We start from the raw sequence: 23,374 nt of genomic DNA, 5'->3' as shown, positions 1-23,374 counted from the left end.
GAGGAGAGAGGGAGGTTCAGTCAGGGCCAACCAGATGGTGTATTGTATTGAGTAAGGCAGTACATCTATCACGGGACCAGGGGCTCCCACAGCTAAACAACACAACACTGTTTAATTACACCCCGTGGAAGACTTTCAACAAATACGGTTTAAACTTTTTTTAATTGATCTTGAAAAATGTATTTATGAAGACGCACATAAATGGGCTCTGGCGGGGACTGCTGCTATTGCATAGTGTTGATGTTCATGATAAAATACGATTGTTGATGGGCGGTTTTTGCTTCGCATTTCAATTACAGCCCAAACTCACAACCGTGTTGTGTATCTCCAACATGATAGAGTTAACAAATAGTGTTGGACCAGTGGACCCCAAACATACTGTAGTTTCAACTGTCAAAACAACAACTGTTGGGCCCCAAACATGCTGTAGTTTCAACTGTCAAAACAACTGTTGGGCCCCAAACATGCTGTAGTTTCAACTGTCAAAACTACAACTGTTGGGCCAGTGGACCCCAAACATACTGCAGTTTCAACTGTCAAAACAACACCTGTTGGGCCCCAAACATACTGTAGTTTCAACTGTCAAAACAACTGTTGGGCCAGTGGACCCCAAACATGCTGTAGTTTCAACTGTCAAAACAACTGTTGGGCCCCAAACATGCTGTAGTTTCAACTGTCAAAAACAACAACTGTTGGGCCCCAAACATACTGTAGTTTCAACTGTCAAAACAACAACTGTTGGGCCCCAAACATACTGTAGTTTCAACTGTCAAAACAACAACTGTTGGGCCCCAAACATACTGTAGTTTCAACTGTCAAAACAACAACTGTTGGGCCCCAAACATACTGTAGTTTCAACTGTCAAAACAACAACTGTTGGGCCCCAAACATACTGTAGTTTCAACTGTCAAAACAACAACTGTTGGGCCAGTGGACCCCAAACATGCTGTAGTTTCAACTGTCAAAAAACAACTGGGCCCCAAACATTGTAGTTTCAACTGTCAAAACCAGTGGATGCCCCAAACAATGGGCCCCAAACATGCTGTAGTTTCAACTTCAACTGGGCCAGTCAAACAACTGTAGTTTCAACTGTCAAAACAACAACTGTTGGGCCAGTGGACCCCAAACATACTGTAGTTTCAACTGTCAAAACAACAACTGTTGGGCCAGTGGACCCCAAACATGCTGTAGTTTCAACTGTCAAAACAACAACTGTTGGACCCCAAACATGCTGTAGTTTCAACTGTCAAAACAACAACTGTTGGGCTAGTGGACCCCAAACATATTGTAGTTTCAACTGTCAAAACAACAACTGTTGGGCCAGTGGACCCCAAACATACTGTAGTTTCAACTGTCAAAACAACAACTGTTGGGCCAGTGGACCCCAAACATGCTGTAGTTTCAACTGTCAAAACAACAACTGTTGGGCCCCAAACATACTGTAGTTTCAAAACTACAACCAAAATACTGTAGTTTCAACTGTCAAAAACTGTTGGGCCCCAAACATACTGCAGTTTCAACTGTCAAAACAACAACTGTTGGTGGACCCCAAACATATTGTGCTGTCAAAACAACAACTGTTGGGCCCCAAACATACTGTAGTTTCAACTGTCAAAACAACAACTGTTGGGCCCCAAACATGCTGTAGTTTCAACTGTCAAAACTACAACTGTTGGGCCCCAAACATACTGTAGTTTCAACTACCAAAACAACAACTGTTGGGCCCCAAACATGCTGTAGTTTCAACTGTCAAAACAACAACTGTTGGGCCCCAAACATGCTGTAGGTTCACCTGTCAAAACAACAACTGTTGGGCCCCAAACATGCTGTAGGTTCACCTGTCAAAACAACAACTGTTGGGCCCCAAACATGCTGTAGTTTCAACTGTCAAAACAACAACAAAAAACAAATCCACACTCTGTACACTGACGCGTCCAAATCACATATTTATCCTTTTTGGAGCAGAATATTTTTGCTATTTAAAGGCACTGTGATGGACTAATGTAATTACATCAAGATGCTGTTGTGACATGTAACAGAGGGTCTGGGCTGCTTGTAATATTCTCCTCCACATTAGATCTGCTGCAGTCCACTGTACTGTCCCCTGTCCCCTCCTGCGGTGATAGTGTGTACATCCCAAATGGCACCCTATTCCTTATATAGTGCACTACTTTTGACTAGAGCATTATGGGAAAATTGTCCCATTTGGGATGAGTCCAGTGTCTTCAGTGGGAAGGAAGGAACTTTTCTTCAGGCTCTGGAAATGTCCGCAATTATTTTTACCTCTTCAGTTTCTCTCTCTGTCTCGCTCGTTCTCTCTCTCTCTCCGCACTAAAATCCATTAATACTTTGATTTAAATTTGCTCTGTGTGTAATTAATTAAAATATTACTAAATTAGAATATTCTGTCCTGCTGGAATACATCTCAAGAAGATATTATCAGATATTTGGATTGCACTGGATAACTTGGCAAAGATGATTCTCAATCAGAGACAACTAATGACATTGCCTCTGATTGAGAATTTCTCAGCAAACATCAGAAATTCCCAAAACCTAGAAAAACAAACATAGACTGCCCACCCAACTCACATTAACCACTGCATTATTTATTACAATATGTTAATATCATATTGATTAAGATTGATATAGGTTCTTCAAGTCATTACAGAAAAAGGTAACCGAGTGGGAGGTAGTGGTAACTCCAGAGGGCTTTTGAGAAGACGTTCATTATGAGTTCAATAGTAAAAAGCTGGAATCCACTTTTGGTCAACATTATGTCTTGGTACTTATATAAAATTATGTCCGTAAATTGTAAAAAAGTATATCCCTTTAATGGAATTCATTTAATTCAAGTACATTTCTAGATTCAAAGTGAGCAGATATTTACATCTTAGGGGCCCCCCTATACAACACATCGGCACGAGACCTCCCAGACTGAGATACAACACATAATGTGAAGCGGCGCCGGACAGGCGGGACGCTCCATCAGCGGCGATACGGGAGCACATCAGTGAAGACAGGAGACAGCCAGACTGGAGATACAACACATCATGGAAATAGGAGACCTCCCAGACAGATACAACACATCGTGAAAGGCGGGAGCACCTGCAGACTGAGATACAACAGCATGGTGCGTAGGGGCTCCCAGACTGGAACCACCAGGCTGGGGAGACCATCAGGATGTGTTACGAGGAGCCTCCCAGACTGAGATACAACAACATCATGGCACCACTTCCCCAGGCTGACCTCCCAGACTGAGATACAGGCACAGGTTGAACCGGGCTGACCTCACGGGAGATCTGAGATACAACACCTCTGTGAATTAGGCTCCACTCCCAGACTGAGATACAACACATCAGGCAGAACGCACTGCACCCTCCCAGACTGAGACACAGCACATCAGAGCCGGCGCAGGAGACCTCCAAGACTGAGATACGGCACATAATGTGAAGCAGGCACCTCCCTGGCTGGGATGCCCACATCATGTGCACTTTAGGGGCTCCCAGACTGGGATACAACACATCATGCGTAACCGCATAACACGGTGCCTCCCAGTAATGCGCTGATCATAACACAGGATGTGAGCTCAGGTCTGCTCCCTGACTTAGATACCACACATCATGTGCCCCCCAAAAAAAAAATTAGGGGCTGCCTCCCAGACTGTCGATACTGCCATCTGGCTCCTGAATTGGAGACCTCCCAGACTGCCTCCAGCTCTCATTTGGGGCTAGGATTTTCCCCAGCCCTGCCCAGGGTCCCTCTCCGTTCAGATACCTCCCATCCAGGAGTCCTGTGATGGTGGCCTCCCAGACTGATGATACTGCACATCATGTGAATTACCACGCCGCTTGGTCCGATTTTGTGTGGGTGATTCTGACTGAGATACAACCTCATCTTCCGAAGAGGAGAGGCCTCCCAGACAGAGGATACAACACATCATGTACTTTTTGAACGTTAGGTAGACCTCCCAAACTGAGAAAAACAGATCATGTGAAAACTCAAAACAGATCCCCACAGAGACAGGAACAATCACACAAACAACAGGAACCCCCAGACTGAGATACTCAATCAGAGACAACTAATGACACCTGCCCAGATTGAGATACAACACATCATGCCGAAAATAGAGACCCCCAAAACTAGAAAAACAAACATAGATGCCCAAATCACGGAGACCATACTAGACTAGATACAAAACATCATGAAAATAAAGGGAGACCCCCAGACTGAGATAAAATCCATAACTTTGATTGAAATTTAGGTAATTAATTAAAATATTACTAGATACAACACATCATGGGAAATTAGAATATTCTGTCCTGCTGGAATACATCCCAAGAAGATATTATCAGATATTTGGAAATGGATAACCCCAAAGACTGGGATAAACACATAATGTGAAATTACCCCCAGACTGAGATACAACAGACATCAGGTTAAATAGGAGACACATTCCCAGATTGGGATATGTTAATATCATATTGATTAAGATTGATATAGGTTCTCCCAGACTGGGATACAAAAAGGTCATGTGAGGTAGGTAACTCCCAGACTTTTGAGAACAACACATCATGTTCAAAGTAAAAAGCTGGAATCCACTTTTGGTCAGACTGTCTTGGATATAAAAATCATAAATTGAAAAAGTATATCCCAGACTGAGATACAAGTACATTTCATTGTGAGCAGATAGACCTCCCAGACTGGGATACAACACATCATGTGAAATAGGAGACCTCCCAGACTGAGATACAACACATCATGTGAAATAGGAGACCTCCCAGACTGAGATACAACACATCATGTGAAATAGGAGACCTCCCAGACTGGGATACAACACATCATGTGAAATAGGAGACCTCCCAGACTGGGATACAACACATCATGTGAAATAGGAGACCTCCCAGACTGAGATACAACACATCATGTGAAATAGGAGACCTCCCAGACTGGGATACAACACATCATGTGAATTAGGAGACCTCCCAGACTGAGATACAACACATCATGTGAATTAGGAGACCTCCCAGACTGAGATACAACACATCATGTGAATTAGGAGACCTCCCAGACTGAGATACAACACATCATGTGAAATAGGAGACCTCCCAGACTGAGATACAACACATCATGTGAAATAGGAGACCTCCCAGACTGGGATACAACACATCATGTGAAATAGGAGACCTCCCAGACTGGGATACAACACATCATGTGAAATAGGAGACCTCCCAGACTGGGATACAACACATCATGTGAAATAGGAGACCTCCCAGACTGAGATACAACACATCATGTGAAATAGGAGACCTCCCAGACTGAGATACAACACATCATGTGAATTAGGAGACCTCCCAGACTGAGATACAACACATCATGTGAATTAGGAGACCTCCCAGACTGAGATACAACCCATCATGTGAAATAGGAGACCTCCCAGACTGGGATACAACACATCATGTGAAATAGGAAATCTCATGTCTATGTGTGTTTGACGTGTTTAATCTCCCCCACTAATGTTCTCTCTTGTTGTATGTGAGTGTTGTATTACCTCAGCAGAACACCTGCTATGGGCTTGATGTAGGAGTTCTGCAATAACAGACGGACAATGGATTCCTTGGTTACACACGCCCTGCAGCCTCACAACAGGGGCTTGGTTACACACTGTCACACCCTGATCTGTTTCACCTGTCTTCGTGATTGTCTCCACCCCTCTCCAGGTGTCACTCATCGTCCCCATCACCCCCTGTGTATTTATACCTGTGTTCTCTGTCTGTCTGTTGCCAGTTCGTCTTGTTTGTTCAAGTCAACCAGTGGGTTTTTTCCCTATCAGCGCCTGCTTTTCCCCCATCTCTCTCTTTTCTCATCCTCCTGGTTTTAGTGCAACATCAGTGCTCCTACAGTAGCATTGGCTTCAATCTGATCAGTGCTCCCAAATCCTTTGGCTTCAATCTGATCAGTGCTCCCAAATCCCTTGGCTTCAATCTGATCAGTGCTCCTATAGTACCATTGGCATCAATCTGATCAGTGCTCCTACAGTACCATTGGCTTCAATCTGATCAGTGCTCCCAAATCCTTTGGCTTCAATCTGATCAGTGCTCCCAAATCCCTTGGCTTCAATCTGATCAGTGCTCCTATAGTACCATTGGCATCAATCTGATCAGTGCTCCTACAGTACCATTGGCTTCAATCTGATTAGTGCTCCTACAGTATCATTGGCTTCAATCTGATCAGTGCTCCTACAGTACCATTGGCTTCAATATGATCAGTGCTCCTACAGTATCATTGGCTTCAATCTGATCAGTGCTCCTACAGTACCATTGGCTTCAATCTGATCAGTGCTCCTACAGTACCATTGGCTTCAATCTGATCAGTGCTCCTACAGTACCATTGGCTTCAATCTGATCAGTGCTCCTACAGTACTCCTGTACTGTATTGTTTACTCCATGTGTAACTCTGTGTTGTCTGTTCACACTGCTATGCTTTATCTTGGCCAGGTCGCAGTTGCAAATGAGAACTTGTTCTCAACTAGCCTACCTGGTTAAATAAAGGTGAAATAAAATAAAAAAATAAATAAAAAAAAAGTACCATTGGCTTCAATCTGATCAGTGCTCCTACAGTACCATTGGCTTCAATCTGATCAGTGCTCCTACCCTTGGCATCTACAATATCAATTTAATGCATGTATCTATGTGTCACCGAAATCAATAATTAATTATATTGAATATCTCTTAATACCTCTTTGTTGTCACTCTGTAGTCTATTGTCATTTGTTTTCTGTGGGCCTTTAAGTTCTCTACTGAAGTCTGCCTGTTCTGTAGGCCTATACGTTCTCTACTCAAGTCTGCCTGTTCTGTAGGCCTTTAAGTTCTCTACTGAAGTCTGCCAAAAAGCATAATGGGTTCTAAATAACAATATAACAGCACATTGTAGACCATCTTTATCCATGAAAAGTATTTTACAATAAGTAATATACATTACCAGAAATAACCATTTGGTGTCAATCTACTACATCCGGACTATATAAAGTTGATTTGAACTATTCTAGGGGATACAAAAATGCGAACCGTGTATGTTGTGATATTTTCAGTATCTTTCTTTGGCGAAGCTTGAAGTGGTAGTATGAATAGAGAAGGGGGCGGTAGGGAGAGGAAAATAGAGGAGAGAGGGGGTAGACTGAGGGCGTGCGATACTACTGGAGCATTTAACCGTGGAGGATACAGACAGACTGGTTGGTTGAGGACCGAGAGAGCCGCTGCCTGACTTTCTCCAGTCGCTCGAAGGTTTGTAAAACTACCGATCAATTCATTCTGAGCAACAACAATTTACCATAGCTGGAACACGTTTTGACTTTCCACTTGACTGGTACTGAAACCAGCTAGGGCTACTGGTAGTGCGAACAGAAGTCGAAGATGGAGAAAGGGTTGGGCACGCGATGGTTTCAAGGCGTGTTGAGCTGTTAGTTTCAGCACGGTGTTGTTGGAAGAAGACAAGAGTGCTCATGGTTGTTGCCTATTTTGACACCATAATCTCGCCGTAGGTGAGGGGGAATTTTTGTCCTCCTCAAAGCTATTGAGCGCGGTTGAGAAAGGAGAGATGCGTGTGTGTAACGCTGATGTTTTTCCCGGAATGGGCAGTTGTTGTGCAAGCATTAGATAGTCTATTGAGATGCTCTGTTCGATGAGCGATTGGTTTGAACAAAATATTGACATGTCTATTGTGTTGTTTAAGTTGTACATGCATGTTATATGCTGTATGCGTAGACCAAGGTGTTTTTGTTGACGGTGTACAGCCTGTTGACCAGTCTGTTGAAATGAGCCACATTCAGGTTATAGACACATTAAATATTTGAAGTGATGCTAAATTGATTAGCCAATATATGCATGCTATATGCACTCACAACGTGTGTGTGTGTGTGTGTGTGTGTGTGTGTGTGTGTGTGTGAGAGAGAGAGAGAGAGAGAGATAATGTAAACATAATTATACAGACTACAGAAACATCTAGTACACTGGTCCACCAATTAGACCATGTTAACCCTTGTTTTTGAGAACTAAAGGATGAGTTCAACATTTACAGTCAGTGCCAGTGTTTCACCATTAGCCTACCAATGGTAATACTTTTGACAGTTGCTTATAGCTGAAAGCAACATCCTCCAGCCATGTAAGTACAGTAGCCTATCAGAGCTTGGAGGCAGCCAACCCTACAGTTCATTCATGCAACCCTCATTCATGTTAAGTGCGAGAACCTTTTGGACAAAGATGTCATAATATGCAGTGAGGTCATATGGAATGCTTTGTTTGCATCCAATGCTAAAATGTTCAAGTAAAACACCTACAGTGTATGTTGTGACAATTGTATAGCTGTAATATTAGCCTACAGCCTCCAGCAGCTGCTGAGGAGGAAATGCCACACAGGCTTGCCTGTCACCTAGTTGGAAAGAAATTAATTGTCTTGTCAATAGTGGGCTGACGATGACAGATGTGGAGATGGAGAGTTTGATGATTCCTGTGTGAGTTCTATTCTGTCAGCAGGGGAGATAGAGGGGGAGAGAGTGAGAGAGGGGAGAAGGAGAGAGTGAGAGAGGGGAGAGAGTGAGAGAGGGGAGAAGGAGAGAGAGGGTTGAGGGAGAGAGAAAGAGAGAGGGGGGAGAGAAAGAAAGAGAGAGAGAGAAAAGAGAGGGGGAGAGAGAGATAGAAAGATGGAGGGGGAGAGTGAGAAACGAGACCTAGCTGCAGGCAGGGACTGAGCTGCTGAACCACAGAGGACTCAAACTGATGAATTATTAATACAATCTCCCACACAAATAAACCTCAATCAAGATGTTGTGAGATGTTTATAATGCAATAATGAAAACAATAAAAAAAAAACTACTGTTACAATTACCTGGACAAATTGTCCCTGTGATGAGGATGTTACCATGCTGGTTCAAAGGAATTGCCTCAATCTGTATTTCCGTAGCCAGTAGACATAGTGTTTGCCAAATGGCACCTTATTCCCTATATAGTGCACTACTTTTGACCAGAGGAGCTGATTGTAATTGAATAGAGCTTCTAGAGCTGAAATGAAACCAGGTAAGTGATAATGATTCTAATCTATCTGAAATGGTATGCTGATGGTCCCTAAGAACTTCATGGATAGAGCTTCTAATCTATCTGAAATGGTATGCTGATGGTCCCTAAGAACTTCATGGATAGAGCTTCTAATCTATCTGAAATGGTATGCTGATGGTCCCTAAGAACTTCATGGATAGAGCTTCTAATCTATCTGAAATGGTATGCTGATGGTCCCTAAGAACTTCATGGACAGAGCTTCTAATCTATCTGAAATGGTATGCTGATGGTCCCTAAGAACTTCATGGATAGAGCTTCTAATCTATCTGAAATGGTATGACGATGGTCCCTAAGAACTTCATGGATAGAGCTTCTAATCTATCTGAAATGGTATGCTGATGGTCCCTAAGAACTTCATGGATAGAGCTTCTAATCTATCTGAAATGGTATGCTGATGGTCCCTAAGAACTTCATGGATAGAGCTTCTAATCTGTGTGAAATGGTATGCTGATGGTCCCTAAGAACTTCATGGATAGAGCTTCTAATCTGTCTGAAATGGTATGCTGATGGTCCCTAAGAACTTCATGGATAGAGCTTCTAATCTATCTGAAATGGTATGCTGATGGTCCCTAAGAACTTCATGGATAGAGCTTCTAATCTATCTGAAATGATATGCTGATGGTCCCTAAGAACTTCATGGATAGAGCTTCTAATCTATCTGAAATGGTATGCTGATGGTCCCTAAGAACTTCATGAATAGAGCTTCTAATCTATCTGAAATGGTATGCTGATGGTCCCTAAGAACTTCATGGATAGAGCTTCTAATCTATCTGAAATGGTATGCTGATGGTCCCTAAGAACTCCATGGATAGAGCTTCTAATCTATCTGAAATGGTATGCTGATGGTCCCTAAGAACTTCATGGATAGAGCTTCTAATCTATCTGAAATGGTATGCTGATGGTCCCTAAGAACTTCATGGACAGAGCTTCTAATCTATCTGAAATGGTATGCTGATGGTCCCTAAGAACTTCATGGATAGAGCTTCTAATCTATCTGAAATGGTATGCTGATGGTCCCTAAGAACTTCATGGATAGAGCTTCTAATCTATCTGAAATGGTATGCTGATGGTCCCTAAGAACTTCATGGATAGAGCTTCTAATCTATCTGAAATGGTATGCTGATGGTCCCTAAGAACTTCATGGATAGAGCTTCTAATCTATCTGAAATGGTATGCTGATGGTCCCTAAGAACTTCATGGATAGAGCTTCTAATCTATCTGAAATGGTATGCTGATGGTCCCTAAGAACTTCATGGATAGAGCTTCTAATCTATCTGAAATGGTATGCTGATGGTCCCTAAGAACTTCATGGATAGAGCTTCTAATCTATCTGAAATGGTATGCTGATGGTCCCTAAGAACTTCATGGATAGAGCTTCTAATCTATCTGAAATGGTATGCTGATGGTCCCTAAGAACTTCATGGATAGAGCTTCTAATCTATCTGAAATGGTATGCTGATGGTCCCTAAGAACTTCATGGATAGAGCTTCTAATCTATCTGAAATGGTATGCTGATGGTCCCTAAGAACTTCATGGATAGAGCTTCTAATCTATCTGAAATGGTATGCTGATGGTCCCTAAGAACTTCATGGATAGAGCTTCTAATCTATCTGAAATGGTATGACGATGGTCCCTAAGAACTTCATGGATAGAGCTTCTAATCTATCTGAAATGGTATGCTGATGGTCCCTAAGAACTTCATGGATAGAGCTTCTAATCTATCTGAAATGGTATGACGATGGTCCCTAAGAACTTCATGGATAGAGCTTCTAATCTATCTGAAATGGTATGCTGATGGTCCCTAAGAACTTCATGGATAGAGCTTCTAATCTATCTGAAATGGTATGACGATGGTCCCTAAGAACTTCATGGATAGAGCTTCTAATCTATCTGAAATGGTATGCTGATGGTCCCTAAGAACTTCATGGATAGAGCTTCTAATCTATCTGAAATGGTATGACGATGGTCCCTAAGAACTTCATGGATAGAGCTTCTAATCTATCTGAAATGGTATGCTGATGGTCCCTAAGAACTTCATGGATAGAGCTTCTAATCTATCTGAAATGGTATGACGATGGTCCCTAAGAACTTCATGGATAGAGCTTCTAATCTATCTGAAATGGTATGCTGATGGTCCCTAAGAACTTCATGGATAGAGCTTCTAATCTATCTGAAATGGTATGACGATGGTCCCTAAGAACTTCATGGATAGAGCTTCTAATCTATCTGAAATGGTATGACGATGGTCCCTAAGAACTTCATGGATAGAGCTTCTAATCTATCTGAAATGGTATGACGATGGTCCCTAAGAACTTCATGGATAGAGCTTCTAATCTATCTGAAATGGTATGCTGATGGTCCCTAAGAACTTCATGGATAGAGCTTCTAATCTATCTGAAATGGTATGACGATGGTCCCTAAGAACTTCATGGATAGAGCTTCTAATCTATCTGAAATGGTATGCTGATGGTCCCTAAGAACTTCATGGATAGAGCTTCTAATCTATCTGAAATGGTATGACGATGGTCCCTAAGAACTTCATGGATAGAGCTTCTAATCTATCTGAAATGGTATGCTGATGGTCCCTAAGAACTTCATGGATAGAGCTTCTAATCTATCTGAAATGGTATGACGATGGTCCCTAAGAACTTCATGGATAGAGCTTCTAATCTATCTGAAATGGTATGACGATGGTCCCTAAGAACTTCATGGATAGAGCTTCTAATCTATCTGAAATGGTATGACGATGGTCCCTAAGAACTTCATGGATAGAGCTTCTAATCTATCTGAAATGGTATGACGATGGTCCCTAAGAACTTCATGGATAGAGCTTCTAATCTATCTGAAATGGTATGACGATGGTCCCTAAGAACTTCATGGATAGAGCTTCTAATCTATCTGAAATGGTATGCTGATGGTCCCTAAGAACTTCATGGATAGAGCTTCTAATCTATCTGAAATGGTATGACGATGGTCCCTAAGAACTTCATGGATAGAGCTTCTAATCTATCTGAAATGGTATGCTGATGGTCCCTAAGAACTTCATGGATAGAGCTTCTAATCTATCTGAAATGGTATGCTGATGGTCCCTAAGAACTTCATGGATAGAGCTTCTAATATATCTGAAATGGTATGCTGATGGTCCCTAAGAACTTCATGGATAGAGCTTCTAATCTATCTGAAATGGTATGCTGATGGTCCCTAAGAACTTCATGGATAGAGCTTCTAATCTATCTGAAATGGTATGCTGATGATCCCTAAGAACTTCATGGATAGAGCTTCTAATCTATCTGAAATGGTATGCTGATGGTCCCTAAGAACTTCATGGATAGAGCTTCTAATCTATCTGAAATGGTATGCTGATGGTCCCTAAGAACTTCATGGATAGAGCTTCTAATCTATCTGAAATGGTATGCTGATGGTCCCTAAGAACTTCATGGATAGAGCTTCTAATCTATCTGAAATGGTATGCTGATGGTCCCTAAGAACTTCATGGATAGAGCTTCTAATCTATCTGAAATGGTATGCTGATGGTCCCTAAGAACTTCATGGATAGAGCTTCTAATCTATCTGAAATGGTATGCTGATGGTCCCTAAGAACTTCATGGATAGAGCTTCTAATCTATCTGAAATGGTATGCTGATGGTCCCTAATAACTTCATGGATAGAGCTTCTAATCTATCTGAAATGGTATGCTGATGGTCCCTAAGAACTTCATGGATAGAGCTTCTAATCTATCTGAAATGGTATGCTGATGGTCCCTAAGAACTTCATGGATAGAGCTTCTAATCTATCTGAAATGGTATGCTGATGGTCCCTAAGAACTTCATGGATAGAGCTTCTAATCTATCTGAAATGGTATGCTGATGGTCCCTAAGAACTTCATGGATAGAGCTTCTAATCTATCTGAAATGGTATGCTGATGGTCCCTAAGAACTTCATGGATAGAGCTTCTAATCTATCTGAAATGGTATGCTGATGGTCCCTAAGAACTTCATGGACAGAGCTTCTAATCTATCTGAAATGGTATGCTGATGGTCCCTAAGAACTTCATGGCGGCTCCAAGGATGTTATCTGTGGTCTTATCTTTCCTTGCCAGACTTGTCTTGCTGTAAAGTGCCTAGATACTTGGTACATATATTTGAAAATAAAAATGCACGCACGGAGGTGTATACACACACACACACACACACACACACACACACACACACACACACACACACACACACACACACACACACACACACACACACACACACACACACAGCACAGCACAGTAACACACATAGTAGTGACATCATATACACGTGCAGACCAGGTGAGATATACAGTTATGATGATGGGTGGTTCAACGATTGTATCCATAAGTAGTTGGCAGCACCTCGCTACGCCCACAGCCTAAACGCGTGTATACGACCAATGACATCTGCTAAACACGTGTATACGACCAATGACATCTGTTAAACGCGTGTATACGACCAATGACATCTGCTAAACGCGTGTATACGACCAATGACATCTGCTAAACACGTGTATACGACCAATGACATCTGCTAAACACGTGTATACGACCAATGACATCTGCTAAACACGTGTATACGACCAATGACATCTGCTAAACACGTGTATACGACCAATGACATCTACTAAACGCGTGTATACGACCAATGACATCTGCTAAACACGTGTATACGACCAATGACATCTGCTAAACACGTGTATACGACCAATGACATCTGCTAAACACGTGTATACGACCAATGACATCTGTTAAACGCGTGTACGTGACCAATGACATCTGTTAAACGCGTGTATACGACCAATGACATCTACTAAACACGTGTATACGACCAATGACATCTGCTAAACACGTGTACGTGACCAATGACATCTGTTAAACGCGTGTATACGACCAATGACATCTACTAAACACGTGTATACGACCAATGACATCTGCTAAACACGTGTACGTGACCAATGACATCTGTTAAACGCGTGTATACGACCAATGACATCTACTAAACGCGTGTATACGACCAATGACATCTGCTAAACACGTGTATACGACCAATGACATCTGCTAAACACGTGTATACGACCAATGACATCTGCTAAACACGTGTATACGACCAATGACATCTGCTAAACACGTGTATACGACCAATGACATCTGCTAAACACGTGTATACGACCAATGACATCTGCTAAACACGTGTATACGACCAATGACATCTGCTAAACACGTGTATACGACCAATGACATCTGCTAAACACGTGTATACGACCAATGACATCTACTAAACGCGTGTATACGACCAATGACATCTACTAAACACGTGTATACGACCAATGACATCTGCTAAACACGTGTATACGACCAATGACATCTGCTAAACACGTGTACGTGACCAATGACATCTGCTAAACGCGTGTATACGACCAATGACATCTGCTAAACGCGTGTATACGACCAATGACATCTGCTAAACACGTGTATACGACCAATGACATCTGTTAAACACGTGTATACGACCAATGACATCTGCTAAACACGTGTATACGACCAATGACATCTACTAAACACGTGTATACGACCAATGACATCTGCTAAACACGTGTATACGACCAATGACATCTGTTAAACACGTGTATACGACCAATGACATCTGTTAAACACGTGTATACGACCAATGACATCTGCTAAACACGTGTATACGACCAATGACATCTACTAAACACGTGTATACGACCAATGACATCTGCTAAACACGTGTATACGACCAATGACATCTACTAAACGCGTGTATACGACCAATGACATCTGCTAAACACGTGTATACGACCAATGACATCTGCTAAACACGTGTATACGACCAATGACATCTACTAAACGCGTGTATACGACCAATGACATCTACTAAACGCGTGTATACGACCAATGACATCTGTTAAACGCGTGTATACGACCAATGACATCTACTAAACGCGTGTATACGACCAATGACATCTGCTAAACACGTGTATACGACCAATGACATCTGCTAAACACGTGTATACGACCAATGACATCTGCTAAACACGTGTATACGACCAATGACATCTGCTAAACACGTGTATACGACCAATGACATCTGCTAAACACGTGTATACGACCAATGACATCTGCTAAACACGTGTATACGACCAATGACATCTACTAAACACGTGTACGTGACCAATGACATCTGTTAAACGCGTGTATACGACCAATGACATCTACTAAACACGTGTATACGACCAATGACATCTGCTAAACACGTGTATGTGACCAATGACATCTGTTAAACGCGTGTATACGACCAATGACATCTACTAAACACGTGTATGTGACCAATGACATCTGCTAAACGCGTGTATACGACCAATGACATCTGCTAAACACGTGTATACGACCAATGACATCTGCTAAACACGTGTATACGACCAATGACATCTGCTAAACACGTGTATACGACCAATGACATCTGCTAAACACGTGTATACGACCAATGACATCTGCTAAACGCGTGTATACGACCAATGACATCTGCTAAACACGTGTATACGACCAATGACATCTACTAAACGCGTGTATACGACCAATGACATCTACTAAACACGTGTATACGACCAATGACATCTACTAAACACGTGTATACGACCAATGACATCTACTAAACGCGTGTATACGACCAATGACATCTACTAAACGCGTGTATACGACCAATGACATCTGCTAAACGCGTGTATACGACCAATGACATCTACTAAACGCGTGTATACGACCAATGACATCTACTAAACGCGTGTATACGACCAATGACATCTACTAAACGCGTGTATACGACCAATGACATCTGCTAAACGCGTGTATACGACCAATGACATCTGCTAAACGCGTGTATACGACCAATGACATCTACTAAACGCGTGTATACGACCAATGACATCTGCTAAACACGTGTACGTGACCAATGACATCTGCTAAACGCGTGTATACGACCAATGACATCTGCTAAACGCGTGTATACGACCAATGACATCTGCTAAACACGTGTATACGACCAATGACATCTGCTAAACGCGTGTATACGACCAATGACATCTGCTAAACACGTGTACGTGACCAATGACATCTGCTAAACGCGTGTATACGACCAATGACATCTGCTAAACGCGTGTATACGACCAATGACATCTGTTAAACGTGTATACGACCAATGACATCTGCTAAACACGTGTATACGACCAATGACATCTGTTAAACGCGTGTATACGACCAATGACATCTACTAAACACGTGTATACGACCAATGACATCTACTACATCTGTACGTGACCAATGACATCTACTACATCTACTATTATATTATTATTATTACTAAACACGTGTATACGACCAATGACATCTGCTAAACACGTGTAATACGACCAATGACATCTACTAAACACGTGTATACGACCAATGACATCTGTTAAACGCGTGTATACGACCAATGACATCTACTAAACACGTGTATACGACCAATGACATCTACTAAACGCGTGTATACGACCAATGACATCTACTAAACACGTGTATACGACCAATGACATCTACTAAACACGTGTATACGACCAATGACATCTACTAAACGCGTGTATACGACCAATGACATCTGCTAAACGCGTGTATACGACCAATGACATCTGCTAAACGCGTGTATACGACCAATGACATCTACTAAACACGTGTATACGACCAATGACATCTGCTAAACACGTGTATACGACCAATGACATCTGCTAAACACGTGTACGTGACCAATGACATCTGCTAAACGCGTGTATACGACCAATGACATCTGCTAAACGCGTGTATACGACCAATGACATCTGTTAAACGCGTGTATACGACCAATGACATCTGCTAAACACGTGTACGTGACCAATGACATCTGCTAAACGCGTGTATACGACCAATGACATCTGCTAAACACGTGTACGTGACCAATGACATCTGCTAAACGCGTGTATACGACCAATGACATCTGCTAAACGCGTGTATACGACCAATGACATCTGTTAAACGCGTGTATACGACCAATGACATCTACTAAACACGTGTATACGACCAATGACATCTGCTAAACACGTGTATACGACCAATGACATCTACTAAACACGTGTATACGACCAATGACATCTGTTAAACGCGTGTATACGACCAATGACATGTACTAAACGCGTGTATACGACCAATGACATCTAATAAAAACACGTGTATACGACCAATGACATCTGTTAAACGCGTGTATACGACCAATGACATCTACTAAACACGTGTATACGACCAATGACATCTACTAAACACGTGTATACGACCAATGACATCTGTTAAACGCGTGTATACGACCAATGACATCTGCTAAACGCGTGTATACGACCAATGACATCTACTAAACACGTGTATACGACCAATGACATCTGTTAAACACGTGTATACGACCAATGACATCTACTAAACACGTGTATACGACCAATGACATCTGTTAAACGCGTGTATACGACCAATGACATCTGCTAAACGCGTGTATACGACCAATGACATCTACTAAACACGTGTATACGACCAATGACATCTACTAAACGCGTGTATACGACCAATGACATCTACTAAACGCGTGTATACGACCAATGACATCTGCTAAACACGTGTATACGACCAATGACATCTACTAAACACGTGTATACGACCAATGACATCTGTTAAACACGTGTATACGACCAATGACATCTACTAAACACGTGTATACGACCAATGACATCTACTAAACACGTGTATACGACCAATGACATCTACTAAACACGTGTATACGACCAATGACATCTACTAAACGCGTGTATACGACCAATGACATCTACTAAACACGTGTATACGACCAATGACATCTACTAAACGCGTGTATACGACCAATGACATCTACTAAACACGTGTATACGACCAATGACATCTACTAAACACGTGTATACGACCAATGACATCTGCTAAACACGTGTATGTGACCAATGACATCTGCTAAACACGTGTATGTGACCAATGACATCTGCTAAACACGTGTATACGACCAATGACATCTGCTAAACACGTGTATACGACCAATGACATCTGCTAAACACGTGTATACGACCAATGACATCTGCTAAACACGTGTATACGACCAATAACATCTACTAAACACGTGTATACGACCAATGACATCTGCTAAACGCGTGTATACGACCAATAACATCTACTAAACACGTGTATACGACCAATGACATCTGCTAAACGCGTGTATACGACCAATAACATCTACTAAACGCGTGTATACGACCAATGACATCTGTTAAACGTGTATACGACCAATGACATCTGCTAAACACGTGTATACGACCAATGACATCTGCTAAACACGTGTATGTGACCAATGACATCTACTAAACGCGTGTATACGACCAATGACATCTGCTAAACGCGTGTATACGACCAATGACATCTGCTAAACACGTGTATACGACCAATGACATCTGCTAAACACGTGTATATGACCAATGACATCTACTAAACGCGTGTATACGACCAATAACATCTACTAAACACGTGTATACGACCAATGACATCTGCTAAACACGTGTATACGACCAATGACATCTACTAAACACGTGTATACGACCAATGACATCTGCTAAACACGTGTATACGACCAATGACATCTGCTAAACACGTGTATACGACCAATGACATCTACTAAACGCGTGTATACGACCAATGACATCTGCTAAACGCATGTATACGACCAAAGACATCTGCTAAACGCATGTATACGACCAAAGACATCTGCTAAACGCATGTATACGACCAAAGACATCTACTAAACACGTGTATACGACCAATAAATATTTGATTTCACCTCACTAATATTTGCCCTTTTAGTGTTTACAGTAGCCTAACAGTAACACTGCTGCTGTTGTTGTTACACTAGGTTTTGCAGATGAGGACGTTGAATCGTTTTGACGGAGGCTAATTAGACCCCACAGTGTAGAGAAGGGGGGGTTCCCCAGGTACCTCTCAGCAGGGGGTCAATAAGACAAGACCCCGCAGGGGGGGGTTGTTCAATGAGCTGAAACATTCACATTCTTCACAACCTTGCAGATAGAAATGTATTGAATAGAACAGTTGACGTGATTTTTATCCTTTATTTAAACTAGGCAAGTCAGAACAAAAAAGAACACATTGTTATTTACAATGACGGCCTAACCCAGCCAAAACCCTAACCCGGGCAACGTTGGGCCAATTGTGCACCGCCCTATCCGACTCCCAATCACGGTCCGTTGTGATACAGCCTGGAATCAATCTAGAAGAAAAATAAACGCACATCTATTTAGGCGAGGTGCTGGCTCGCGGATTAGACAACTTGAAAATAAAGGGGAGCTGCACACTCACGGAGCTCAGATGCAAAACTGTAAAATCCAACGTTTCGACAGGCTGGCTGTCTTCATCAGAGTATAATGAGGCTGGAATCAAACCAGGGTCTGTAGTGACGCCTCTAGCACTGAGATGCAGTGCCTTTAGACTGCTGCTCCACTTGGGAGCCCCTAAATCTGTCTCTTCATTTCTGTCTGATTATTCTGTCATGTTGCTCCCTCCCCAACAGACCCCAGGAACCTGGTTCTATGGCCACTGATAGGCCACTAACAAACCCCAGGAACCTGGTTCTATGGTCACTGATAGGCCACTAACAGACCCCGGGAACCTGGTTCTGTGGTCACTGATAGGCCACTAACAGACCCCAGGAAGCTGGTTCTGTGTTCACCGATAGGCCACTTACCGCCAGCAGCACTTCGCTTTCTCTCTTCTATTTCACTAGAGGAGGAGGGAACCCCTCGTGGGCTCATTGAACCACTCCCGACAAACAAATTGGCGCCACAGTACAGTACCAGACAGATGACTGAGGGATGTTTTTGAGACCGATCTAAACATAATTTCTACTCTCATGCAGAGTAACGCTCTCCTCTAGTCCACAACCATTGTAGAAGCACTGATGTAAAGCAGCTGTTCAACATTTAAAAGTTCACTCTTAAGAAGGAAATGGAAAAACAGTGCCAAGTCAGTACGTGCCTACTAAGAGTCTGCCCAGTCAGCGCGTGTCTTGCTAGTGAACCTTTTGTTAAAGGGTGCTGGGATTAATGTAAACCCCTGAGTGAATCATGTGTTTGTATCACAATGTGTGTTGCTGATAAGCACTTCCCTGACTGACAATAGGCCTCGCTAGGATGGGCCTCACTAGGATGGGCCTCGCTAGGATGCGCCTCGCTAGGATGGGCCTCGCTAGGATGGGCCTCGCTAGGATGGGTCTCTCTAGGATGGGTCTCTCTAGGATGGGTCTCGCTAGGATGGGCCTCGCTAGAATGGGCCTCAATCTGATGGTTCTCGCTGGGATGGGCCTCACTCTGATGGGACTCGCTGGGATGGGCCTCACTCTGATGGTTTTTGCGAGGATGGGCCTTACTCTGATTTATGGGTCTCGCTAGGATGGGCCTCACTCTGATGGTTTTTGCGAGGATGGGCCTTACTCTGATTTATGGGTCTCGCTAGGATGGGCCTCGCTACGATAGGCCTCACTCTGATGGGTCTCGCTAGGATGGGCCTTGCTAGGATGGGCCTTGCTAGGATGGGTTTCGCTAGGATGGGCCTCGGTAGGATGGGTCTCGCTAGGATGGATTTTGCTAGGATGGGCCTTGCTAGGATGGGCCTTGCTAGGATGGGTCTCGCTAGGATGGGCCTCGCTAGGATGGGTCTCGCTAGGATGGCTCTCGCTAGGATGGGTTTCGCCAGGATGGGCCTCGCTAGGATGGGCCTCGCTAGGATGGGTTTCGCTAGGACGGGCCTCACACTGATGGGTCTCGCTAGGATGGGCCTCACTCTGATGGGTCTCGCTAGGATGGGCCTCACTCTGATGGTTTTCGCGAGGATGGGTCTTACTCTGACTTATGGGTCTTGCTAGGATGGGCCTCGCTACGATAGGCCTCACTCTGATGGATCTCGCTAGGATGGGCTTCGCTAGGATGGGCCTTGCTAGGATGAGCTTTGCTAGGATGGGTCTCTCTAGGATGGGCCTCGCTAGGATGGGCCTCGCTAGGATGGCTCTCGCTAGGATGGCTCTCGCTAGGATGGGACTCGCTTGGATGGGTTTCGCTAGGATGGGCCTCACTCTGATGGGTCTCACTCTGATGGGCCTCACTCTGATGGGCCTCGCTAGGATGGGCCTCACTCTGATGGGCCTCACTCTGATGGGCCTCGCTATCATGGGCCTCACTCTGATGGGCCTCGTTAGGATGGGTCTCAATCTGATGGGCCTCACTAGGATGGTTCTCGCTAGGATGGGCCTCGCTAGGATGGGCCTCCCAATGATGGGCCTCGCTACGATTGGCCTTACGTGAGATCTAACAACTGCTGAGTCATATCCTCATCTGGCTGTTTGGACAACCAGGGAGGGAGTTCTCTGATGGGGTGACCAGCTCGTGCCAATCCGCTCCCTCATCTTCCCGTTGGCCCCTTTCACCCCCCGATCCGTGTTAGCAGACCTGAAGGGTCTGAATATACACTGTATAAGTTCTGACGGGGTGACTGGTAATAGAGATGTACTTCTCCTGTTCCTCCTGCAGCCAGGACACCCACACTCTCACTGCCTCTAGTTGATGTAAGAAGTGGTTGTCCTGGTAACAACCCCTTAGACCTGTTGCTATGAAGCTAAACAGAGTGCTGTAGGAGGGAAGACAGTTTGGAGCTCTGCACTGAACACAGTTCCTTGCACAGGTGCTGTATCCATTGTTTCTCCCTAAATATTGTCACTGGAGTCGTCACCCTTTAAAGGAGCATTGCTGAAGACAAGGTGTGGTACAATAAAATTACATCAGCTTCTGTTTGTAAAGCGGGGCAAAGTAACAATCTCTGAAATACTAAACCATCCAACCTCCTTGTATCATTGTAGTGTTTGCAATTTTTTTATTTAGCCAGGAAAGTCAGTTAAAGAACAAATTCTAATTTACAACAATGGGACTACCAATCACGGCCTGGATTTGAACCAGGGACTGTAGTGACACCTCTCTTGCACTGAGATTGAGTGCTTTAGACCGCTGCGCCACTCGGGAGCCCAATATATGTCCAAGTTATGGATATTCATGAAGGGAATATTCTCATCCACCAGCTCTCTCTCTCTAGCAGTTGGTCCTGGGGACGACACTAGTAGACAAGAGACAAGGAACCTTTTGTCATACATATGTTATTAGACTATGCAACCTAGCCTGGTCCCAGATCTGTTGTACTGTCTTGCCACTTAGCTTGCCAATAGGAGTTTTCCTCTCTACACTGTTTCTTCCTTAACCTCGTTTCCCTATGGGACTCCCAATCCGCACTATGGGACTCCCAATCCGCCCTATGGGACTCCCAATCACGACCGGATGGGACTCCCAATCCGCCCTATGGGACTCCCAATCACGACCGGATGTGACACAGCCTGGATTTGAACCGGGAGATGCAGTGCCTTAGATCACTGCACCACTCGGGAGCCTAACGTAAAAAAAATAACTCCAGACAGGTTGTGTTCAGGACAGAGACAATTCACTTTCTGTCAGTTAGATGTTAATAGTTTTGTTTATTTGACAGGGACATTGACAATGTATTACAGATTGTAGCTACAGCTAATTATCATCTATATAAACCTACCAAAACCAACAAACTAGGAATTCATTCATATGGTTGCTCACAAATCTCACACCGTGCACACGTCTGATGGAGTTTGCATTGTGCTTTGCCTTTGTCACTGAAACATCTGTGGGCCTGGTTCAATGCACGACTGACAGGATATTTTTGATACAGCAATAGTTCAACCATCATTCTGCTAGGGATTTTGTTTGAAGCCAATTTAGTCTAATTTTCTGTTTTGTATGCTCTTGTCTAAACATTTATGCACATCCGATTCATCAGGAAATCATAGACTGGAAATAGGTCAGAATATAAATAAATATGTATTTTTATCTTATTTATGGATAGGCCTTCATATTCTTCAACATGGACGTGTGCCATGTTGTCACATCATACACCCTATTGTGGCTAAGACCGGGCAGGACAGGACAGGACAGGACAGGGCAGGACAGGGTAGGATAGGACATGGCAGGGCAGGACAGGGTAGAGCAGTGTAGGACAGGACAGGGTAGAACAGGACAGG

General features: G+C 43.3%; 1 protein-coding gene across 1 annotated transcript in view; it reads left to right on the top strand.

Annotated features, from left to right (window-relative positions):
* Nucleotides 1-7,147: 7,147 nt before the first annotated feature.
* LOC118377822 (complexin-2) overlaps nt 7,148-23,374 on the top strand; it is a 70,287-nt gene continuing 54,060 nt past the window's right edge. Inside the window, exon 1 of the mRNA XM_052487486.1 lies at nt 7,148-7,280. The gene's annotated coding sequence lies outside the window, so the exon portion shown is untranslated. The remainder of the gene's footprint in view (nt 7,281-23,374) is intronic.

This window comes from Oncorhynchus keta, chromosome 30, assembly GCF_023373465.1.
Source record: "Oncorhynchus keta strain PuntledgeMale-10-30-2019 chromosome 30, Oket_V2, whole genome shotgun sequence".
In the NCBI taxonomy this organism is placed as follows: Eukaryota; Metazoa; Chordata; class Actinopteri; order Salmoniformes; family Salmonidae; genus Oncorhynchus; species Oncorhynchus keta.
This window is presented reverse-complemented; position numbering and strand designations above follow the sequence as displayed.